We start from the raw sequence: 9,128 nt of genomic DNA, 5'->3' as shown, positions 1-9,128 counted from the left end.
TTTCTCTTTGTTTCAGAAAAACCTCAGGATGTGGGAGGAGAGGAAGGAAAAGAAGAGATGGGAGATTTGGAAGGAGACGACAACGCGGTGACAGTCGCTGCCTTTGCCATTCTGTTTATTCTGAGTTTCCTCTACAGCACCTTTGTTACTGTTGTCAAGGTAACCAGACTTTAACTATCGAATGAACAACAACATACACAGACTATAAAGCCAGGGTTTATCTCCAACACATTGGCGCATCTTATTATCCGGCTATAAGGGGGGGGGGGATTCTCTGTCTCCTGCCCCTGGTGTCGGGGTCCCCGATGTGTCAGAGAATCGCCCGGCGCCGATACAAACGCGATGCTCCAACACCGCACTGGTGGCGGGATGGAGGTTCACGATGGCGTGCCAGCGGGAGGATGTAAATGACCTTAGCAGGCCCAGCACTCTATTCTCTGGCCCTCCATGATTCTCCGGAGCCCAGTACCGGGAATCACGTTGGCGGGGATTACATATGGTCGGGTGGGATTCTCCAATAATGGGGCTATGTACCCACACCCGCAAGAAAACGGGCGCGAATCACTCCGGATGTTTTTCTTGAAAGTCTGGGGTGATTCTCCATTTTTAAGTGGGCTTGCTCCACGCAGCTCCGGCTACCGATAAGGGGCCCTGCACGTCCGGCCGGGGGTCCGCACAGGCGCGCAGCGGCTGCCTGTGGTGGCTCATCCCACGCAACATGGCGGACCACGCAGAGGGCTGGCACCGAAGAAGTAGGCCCCCCCAGATCGCACGCGCCCACCTATCAGTGGCCCCCGATTGCAGTCGCCGCCGTCATGGAGGCCCCCATGGTGACAGATCCCACCCCCCACCCCCCCAGGACGGCCAATGCAGCCGGGACTCTGAGCTCCCGCCGGGTAGAACCATATTAGAACCACGCCGTCGGGAACTCGGCTGATCGTCCGCGGAGAATTGAGTCTTTCAACGACCCCCGACTGGCAGCGCATCGATCGAATTGACATGTGAACGTCGCCGGAGGGACTCGGCCTATCTTCGCGGTCTCTCAGCCCATCCCACGCGGAGAATCGGCGGGGGGGGGGCGTTTTCTGGTGCCACGCCAGCGCCAAATGCGCCGATTCTCCAGTAACCGGATAATCGGTGGACTGGCGTCAGGGCGCCGTCGCGTTAATCGCACCCGGCCCGGAGATCCCGGGGGGGGGAAGAGAGACCCGGCGTTTGGGGGGGGGGGGGGGGGGGGGGGGGAGGGAAAGAGAGAGAGACCCGCCGTTTGGGAGGGGGAGAGAGAGACCCGGCATTTGGGGGCGGGAGAGAGAGACCCGGCGTTTGGGCGGGGGGGGGGGGGGGGGAGAGAGAGACCCGGCGTTTGGGGGGGGGGGGGGGAAGAGAGAGACCCGGCGTTTGGGGGGGGGGGGGGGAAGAGAGAGACCTGGCGTTTGGGGGGGGGGGGTGGCAGAGAGAGACAGTATCCCGGCGTTTGGGGGGGGGGGGGGGGGTTTGCGGCGTTGAGTTGAGAGGAGAAGAGAGAGGGAGGGGGGGTTACGGCGTTGAGAGGAGAGGAGAGTGGAGAGGAGAGAAGAGGGGGGGTTTGCGGCGTTGAGTTGAGAGGAGAGGAGATGGGGGGTTGCGGCGTTGAGTTGAGAGGAGAGGAGAGAGTACCTGCGTTGAGAGGAGGGGGGGTACCGGCGTTGAGAGGGGGGGGGGCGGCGTTGGAGAGGGGTAGGGGTGGTGGGGAGGGGGGTAGGGGCGTTGAGAGGTGGGGGCGATGGATCCCCGGGGCCAACGCACCGTCGCCCCCCCCTCTGCATGCCGCTGCCCCTACCCCAACCCCCCCCTCACCACGCCTACCCCCTCACCACCACCCCTACCCCCCGCCAATGCCGCCCCCCCTCTCTCTCAATGCCGCACCCCCCCAATGCCGCAACCCCCCCACAAACGCCGCAACACCCCCCCAAAGCCGCAACCCCCACCACTAAACGCCGCAACCCCCCCAAACGCCGCAACCCCCCCACAAACGCCGCAACACCCCCCAAATGCCGCAACCCCCCCCCACAAAGGCCGCAACACCCCCCAAATGCCGCAACCCCCCCAAACACTGCAACCCCCCCAAACACCGCAACCCCCCCCCAAACGCCGCAACCCCCCCCAAACGCCGCAACCCCCCCCAAACGCCGCAACCCCCCCCAAACACCGCAACCCCCCCCAAACGCCGCAAACCCCCCCAAACGCCGCAAACCCCCCCAAACGCCGCAAACCCCCCAAACGCCGCAACCCCCCCCAAACGCCGCAACCCCCCCCAAACGCCGCAACCCCCCCCCAAACAAACTCCACAACTCCCCCCCCCAAACGCCGCAACCCCCCCCAATCCACCCCTCTCCAACGCCACTACCCCCGCACTCGCCCTAGGTTACTGAACGGCGTCAACCATCATCAATGGTTGACGCCGTTTTAAAGCTACTCTGTTTTTCGCCGACGTGACTCGTGGCCACGTCGGCGGGAATTTGGCCCATCCGGCACGGAGAATATCTGTCTGTTAAAAATCAATGACATCCCGCCGGCGCCAGCTGTTTTCAGAGGCTGCCGGCGGGATTTGCACAACGCCAGTTTTTGGCCGCTCGGAGAATTAAAAACCCGGCGGGAGCGGGAATAACGCCGCCGCCGGCCGATTCTCCGACCCTGCGTGGGGTCGGAGAATTTCGCCCAAGGTCAGGTTCGATGTTGTTTAGTGTCCAGGTCCCAGAATAAGGTCAGACTATCTCTCCTTTAGTGTCTATCTCCAAGAATAATGTCATATTCCTGTCATTCAGTGTTCTTCCCCCAGAATAAGGTCAGATTCCCTGTCCTTTCTTGTCCATCTCCCAGAATAAGGTCAGATTCCCTGTCCTTTAATGTGCATCCCCAGAATAGGGTCAGATTCCCTGTCCTTTAGTGTCCATTCCCCAGAATAGGGTCAGATTCCCTGTCCTTTAGTGTCCATTCCCCAGAATGATGTCAGATTCCCTGTTCTTTCGCGAAAACCTCCCAGAATAAGGTCAGATTTCTTATCCTTTTATGTCCATGTTCCAGAATAATGTCAGTTTTCGTGTCCTTCCGTGTAAATGCCCCAGAATAATTCTCTGTCCTGTAGTCTCCACCCCCAGAAGAAGGTCAGATTCCCCGTCCTTCAGTCTCCATCCTGCAGAATGATGTCAGATTCCCTGTGCGTTTGTGTCCATTGCCCAGAATAATGTCAGATTCCCCGTCCTTTAGTGTCCATTTCCCAGAATAATGTCAGATTGCCTGTCCGTTAGTTTATATTCCACAGAAAAAGGTCAGATTCCCTGTCCTTTACTGTCCATGTCCCAGAATAAAGACAGACCCCCTATTGTTTAGTGTCCATCTCCCAGATTAAGGACAATCCCCTGTCCTTCAGCATCCATCTCCCAAAATAAAGACAATCCCCTGTCCTTTAGCATCCATCTCCCAAAATAAGGACAATCCCCTGTCCTTTAGCATCCATCTCCCAAAATAAGGACAGTCCCCTATCCTTTCGTGTCCATCTCCCAGAATTAAGACAGACCCCCTGTCATTTAGTCTCCCAGAATAAGGACAGACGCCAGCTCTTTCGGGTCCATTTCCCAGAATAAGGACAGGCCCGAGTCCTTTCAGGGTCACTTCCGAGCAGACAGACAGACTACCTGTGTTTTTGGGTTACCCTGCCTGATATACTGAGGCTCACACACATTTCTCACTCTGACATCTGTATTACAGGTTCAGCAGTGACCAGCAGATGCTCACAGCTCACATTCAGATTTATACAAGAGCTAAATTGTCCAGAAATGTCCCTGTGATGTTTGGGAATGGAACTTTCTGCCAGACACTGGAAAATACTCGGCTACTGCACTGCAACAACTCATTCTGGGAGTTAAAAGTTCAAATGGACTGGGGATGATTGGGATGGGGAATTGGGATGGGATGGGGGAGAGTTGGGAAGGACGGGACTGGGGAATTGGGAATTTGGGGTCAGGAGGGAGTGTGAGAATGGGAAGGAGGGAAGGGCTTGTTCTCTGGGTCTTGTGGAAACTGTTGTAAAAACAAATGTTCAGATTATTGCCTGCAGCTTTTTTAAAAGTGTTTTCACTGATGTAAATGTTTTGGTTTGAAACCAGGTCAATAAAAAATGAAAAGATACAATGAAATAAGCGGTGGTGTGAAGAGATGGATAAAACTGAGGGACACGGAGGCCAGGATTTCCTGGCCCCGGTGTGGGGGTCCTGCCGTGGGAGATTCGGGCGCCCAGTAAAGAGCCTGTTGACTTTCAGCGAGACCACATGACCTGGGAGCAGAAAATCCCCTCCTGGTATAGTCATTGGGTGGATATATCCAAGGGCCAGGTACTGGAGGAAATTCGTGCCCAAGGCCGCCGTTGCGGACACAACCCATGTGGTGTTGGTCTGGGAGGCACGAATTGTCAGCAGTGCCTCCTCCTCCTGCAGGTGGTGGGACTCCTCCCACTGCACCTCCAGGCGCTGGATGGTTACTGACACCCCCTCATGTAGACCCTGGCTCTGCGCCTTCATCACCAACATTGATGGGACCGCCCTTTCGAGAGGCGCTAGACCTGTCTGGACTGCAGCTAGTCCCAGGGGATAGGCCGCCCACTGACCGTCCATCCCCTCGGGGGTTCCTACCTCCACCTGATGCACCGCTACATTTGTGTCGTGCGCACCAGATAGTGTCTCAGGAGCCTCTTCACTAAAGTGCCCGACCACGGTGAGCATCTCTGGGATGGTGGAGGGTGCCAGTGACAGCAGTGGCAACCTGGTACCCGAGTACCTTGGCATTGCCAGTCTGGCAACCTTGCAGCACCAACCTGGCAGTGCTTCCTAGACACCCTTGCAGTACCAGATTGACACTAACAGGGTGCCACGTTGGCACTGCAGGAGTGCCCAGGTGGGACGGCCAGTGTGCCAGGAGGTGATGCGAAGGTACCACCCTGCCTATCTCCGTCTACCTCTAATGGATGGGTCCGGTAGTCTTCTGGGTATCACAGCTGGCGCGGTCTCTCATGGCCTGCCAGACTCCCCGAGGTGCCGTCACATCTGGTCCACATTTGTGGAGCCCAGTGCTGAACGCCGTCCTGTCGAGGTCTCGCAGGCTGGGTGATGACACCCGGGCTCCGGGTGAAAGTGGAGTCCGGCTCATTTAAATATGCTGATCTGGATCACGCCCAGCGAGGGTAAGATCCATATCGCGCTGGGTGGAGCGAGTCGGGTGACTTGCTATTGGCCGGATGCCTGGTGGGCAGCCTGATTTGGGGCTCTCGCCAGATCCACCCGCGGTGGCTGAATCACCGCCAACAATGTTTTGGCCTCAACTGCTTTCTGTGGGAGTGAATTCCACAGGCCGCCCACTCTCTGGGTGAAGACATTTCTCCTCATCTCAGTCCTATAAAGGAATTCCCCCAATAGAAACAGTGGGTTAACACACTGCAGAACCAAAATACAGGAGAGGAAGGTACCAAAGGGAAATTGGAGGAGTTTCTCAGTTCTAAGTGAGAGGGAATACTCTCCGGACAAGCATTGGGAGAATTCACTCCAGAACTATTCACTGCGGGAGATTCCCAATCCCGTGTCTGGCTGTGATACCCGGCATAGTCATTGGGTGAATATACCTCAGCACCGGATACTGAGGGAATACATCCCAGGAATAAATATTGAGGGAAGCTGCACCAGAATCAGATATCTGGAAGATTCCCGCCTTCATTTATGAGGGAATCCCCATAAACCTCAGGACTCTGGGTGGCACATTGGGTTCGCACATCTGCCTCACAGCTCCAGGGACCCGGGTTCAAATCCGGCCTCAGATGAATGTCTGTGTGGAGTTTGCACGTTCTTCCCGTGTCTGGGTGGGTTTCCTCCGGGTGCTCCGGTTTCTTCCCGCAGTCCAAAGATGTGCAGGTTAGGTGGACTGGCCATGCAAAATCGCCCTTAGTTTCCAAAAAGGTCAGGTGGGTTTACTGGGTTATAGGGATAGGGTGGAGGTGTGGACTTAAGTCGGGCCGGTGCACACTCGATGGGCTGAATGGCCTCCTTCTGCGCTGTAAATTCTGTGAGATATTGGGAGTAATTTCCAGGCTCATGTACGAGGGAATTCAAAAATAAAATGCTGAAAGTCCTGTGAAAAACTCAGCGAGTCTCACAGCATCTGTGGAGAGAGAAACAGAGATAACGTTTCGAGTCCAATTTGGGTCCTCTTTGGAATGGCTGCTGATTTCTTCCAGAACTTTCTGCTTTTATTTCAGATATCCAGCATCCGCAGTATCTTGTTTTTCCAGAGAATCCCTGCAGAGTAGGGCAATGGAATTTACCTGGATAAATTTCAATATAGGTGTGCATGGATCGGAATGCAATGTATTGGTGAATAAATCATGGCACAAAATAATGATTGATTAATCGTAACACAATATACTGACCAATCAATTATCACAATATACTGACCAATCAATTATCACAATATACTGACCAATCAATTATCACAATATACTGACCAATCAATTAGAACACAATATACTGACCAATCAATTAACACAATATACTGACCAATCAATTATCACAATATACTGACCAATCAATTATCACAATATACTGACCAATCAATTAGAACACAATATACTGACCAATCAATTAACACAATATACTGACCAATCAATTATCACAATATACTGACCAATCAATTAGAACACAATATACTGACCAATCAATTAACACAATATACTGACCAATCAATTATCACAATATACTGACCAATCAATTATCACAATATACTGACCAATCAATTAGAACACAATATACTGACCAATCAATTAACACAATATACAGACCAATCAATTATCACAATATACTGACCAATCAATTATCACAATATACTGACCAATCAATTAGAACACAATATACTGACCAATCAATTAACACAATATACTGACCAATCAATTATCACAATATACTGACCAATCAATTAGAACACAATATACTGACCAATCAATTAGAACACAATATACTGACCAATCAATTAGAACACAATATACTGACCAATCAATTATCACAATATACTGACCAATCAATTATCACAATATACTGACCAATCAATTAGAACACAATATACTGACCAATCAATTAACACAATATACAGACCAATCAATTATCACAATATACTGACCAATCAATTAGAACACAATATACTGACCAATCAATTATCACAATATACTGACCAATCAATTATCACAATATACTGACCAATCAATTTCAGCACAATATACTGACCAATCAATTAGAACACAATATACTGACCAATCAATTATCACAATATACTGACCAATCAATTAGAACACAATGTACTGACCAATCAATTATCACAATATACTGACCAATCAATTAGAATACAATATACTGACCAATCAATTATCACAATATTCTGACCAATCAATTAGAACACAATATACTGACCAATCAATTATCACAATATACTGACCAATCAATTATCTCAAAATACTGACCAATCAATTAGAACACAGTGTACTGACCAATCAATTAGAACACAATATACTGACCAATCAATTATCACAATATACTGACCAATCAATTAGAACACAGTGTACTGACCAATCAATTAGAACACAATATACTGACCAATCAATTATCACAATATACTGACCAATCAATTAGAACACAATATACTGACCAATCAATTAACACAATATACTGACCAATCAATTATCACAATATACTGACCAATCAATTATCACAATATACTGACCAATCAATTAGAACACAATATACTGACCAATCAATTAACACAATATACAGACCAATCAATTATCACAATATACTGACCAATCAATTAGAACACAATATACTGACCAATCAATTATCACAATATACTGACCAATCAATTATCACAATATACTGACCAATCAATTTCAGCACAATATACTGACCAATCAATTAGAACACAATATACTGACCAATCAATTATCACAATATACTGACCAATCAATTAGAACACAATGTACTGACCAATCAATTATCACAATATACTGACCAATCAATTAGAATACAATATACTGACCAATCAATTATCACAATATTCTGACCAATCAATTAGAACACAATATACTGACCAATCAATTATCACAATATACTGACCAATCAATTATCTCAAAATACTGACCAATCAATTAGAACACAGTGTACTGACCAATCAATTAGAACACAATATACTGACCAATCAATTATCACAATATACTGACCAATCAATTAGAACACAATATACTGACCAATCAATTAGAACACAATATACTGACCAATCAATTACAATACGATCCAAGATCTACACCTCCATTTTCCCTCTCTTTCCTTCTCTCTCTCTTCCACTCTACAATATAATTCTTCATTGTATTTTCTTTTCTGCTAGCGCTCCCAATCTCTATTACGCTCCTTCTTTTTCATTTCTCTTTCCTGCTTTATGGCACACTCCTCCACTCCATTTCCCTCCTCTATCTCTATCCCCCTCTCTCTACTCCATCCAATCACATAACATCCATCTCTCGTTGTGTGACGGGCAGCTACTGCATTGTTTCCCAGTTCAGCAACCAAAGGCCCACCTTCCACACCCACAATTGACCCATCTCCAAATCCAGAGTGAGCGAGGAATAAACCGCTCCCTTACCCTGTCACTGGCCTCCACTCCCCTGCACAAACTTCTGTCAGCTCCCGGTACTGGCCAGCTCCTTCTCTCTCCCTTTCTCTCTCCCTGTGTGTCAGTGAGTGCGTGCCAAGGCCCTCTGCCCTCAGTATAATTTTCACACTCCGTAGCTTCAACTAACGGTCCGGGCCTCTGCTTCCTGTTTTGTGTTTGTTGCCTCTCTCCGAGCAGTCATTGCCAGGCAGACAGTTTGCACAAGGTGTACAAACTGCCGAGTGTAACCTCTGTCTGTGTGCAGGGGAGTGAGAGAGGGAGGGAGAGAGGGAGAGAGGGAGGGAGGGACGAAGGGAGGGAGGGAGGGACGGAGGGACGGAGGGAGGGAGGGAGGGAGGAACGAAGGGAGGGAGGGAGGGACGAAGGGAGGGACGAAGGGAGGGACGAAGGGAGGG

General features: G+C 50.0%; 1 protein-coding gene across 3 annotated transcripts in view; it reads right to left on the bottom strand.

The window, feature by feature from the left end:
- The window catches only part of LOC119951149 (probable G-protein coupled receptor 139), a 90,300-nt gene extending 81,396 nt beyond the window's left edge, over nt 1-8,904 (bottom strand). For all 3 annotated transcript variants that reach the window (XR_005457516.1, XR_005457517.1, XR_005457515.1), the window contains exon 1: nt 8,704-8,904. The gene's annotated coding sequence lies outside the window, so the exon portion shown is untranslated. The remainder of the gene's footprint in view (nt 1-8,703) is intronic.
- Between the last annotated feature and the right edge of the window lie 224 nt (nt 8,905-9,128).

Source organism: Scyliorhinus canicula, chromosome 17, assembly GCF_902713615.1.
Source record: "Scyliorhinus canicula chromosome 17, sScyCan1.1, whole genome shotgun sequence".
Classification (NCBI taxonomy): domain Eukaryota; kingdom Metazoa; phylum Chordata; class Chondrichthyes; order Carcharhiniformes; family Scyliorhinidae; genus Scyliorhinus; species Scyliorhinus canicula.
This window is presented reverse-complemented; position numbering and strand designations above follow the sequence as displayed.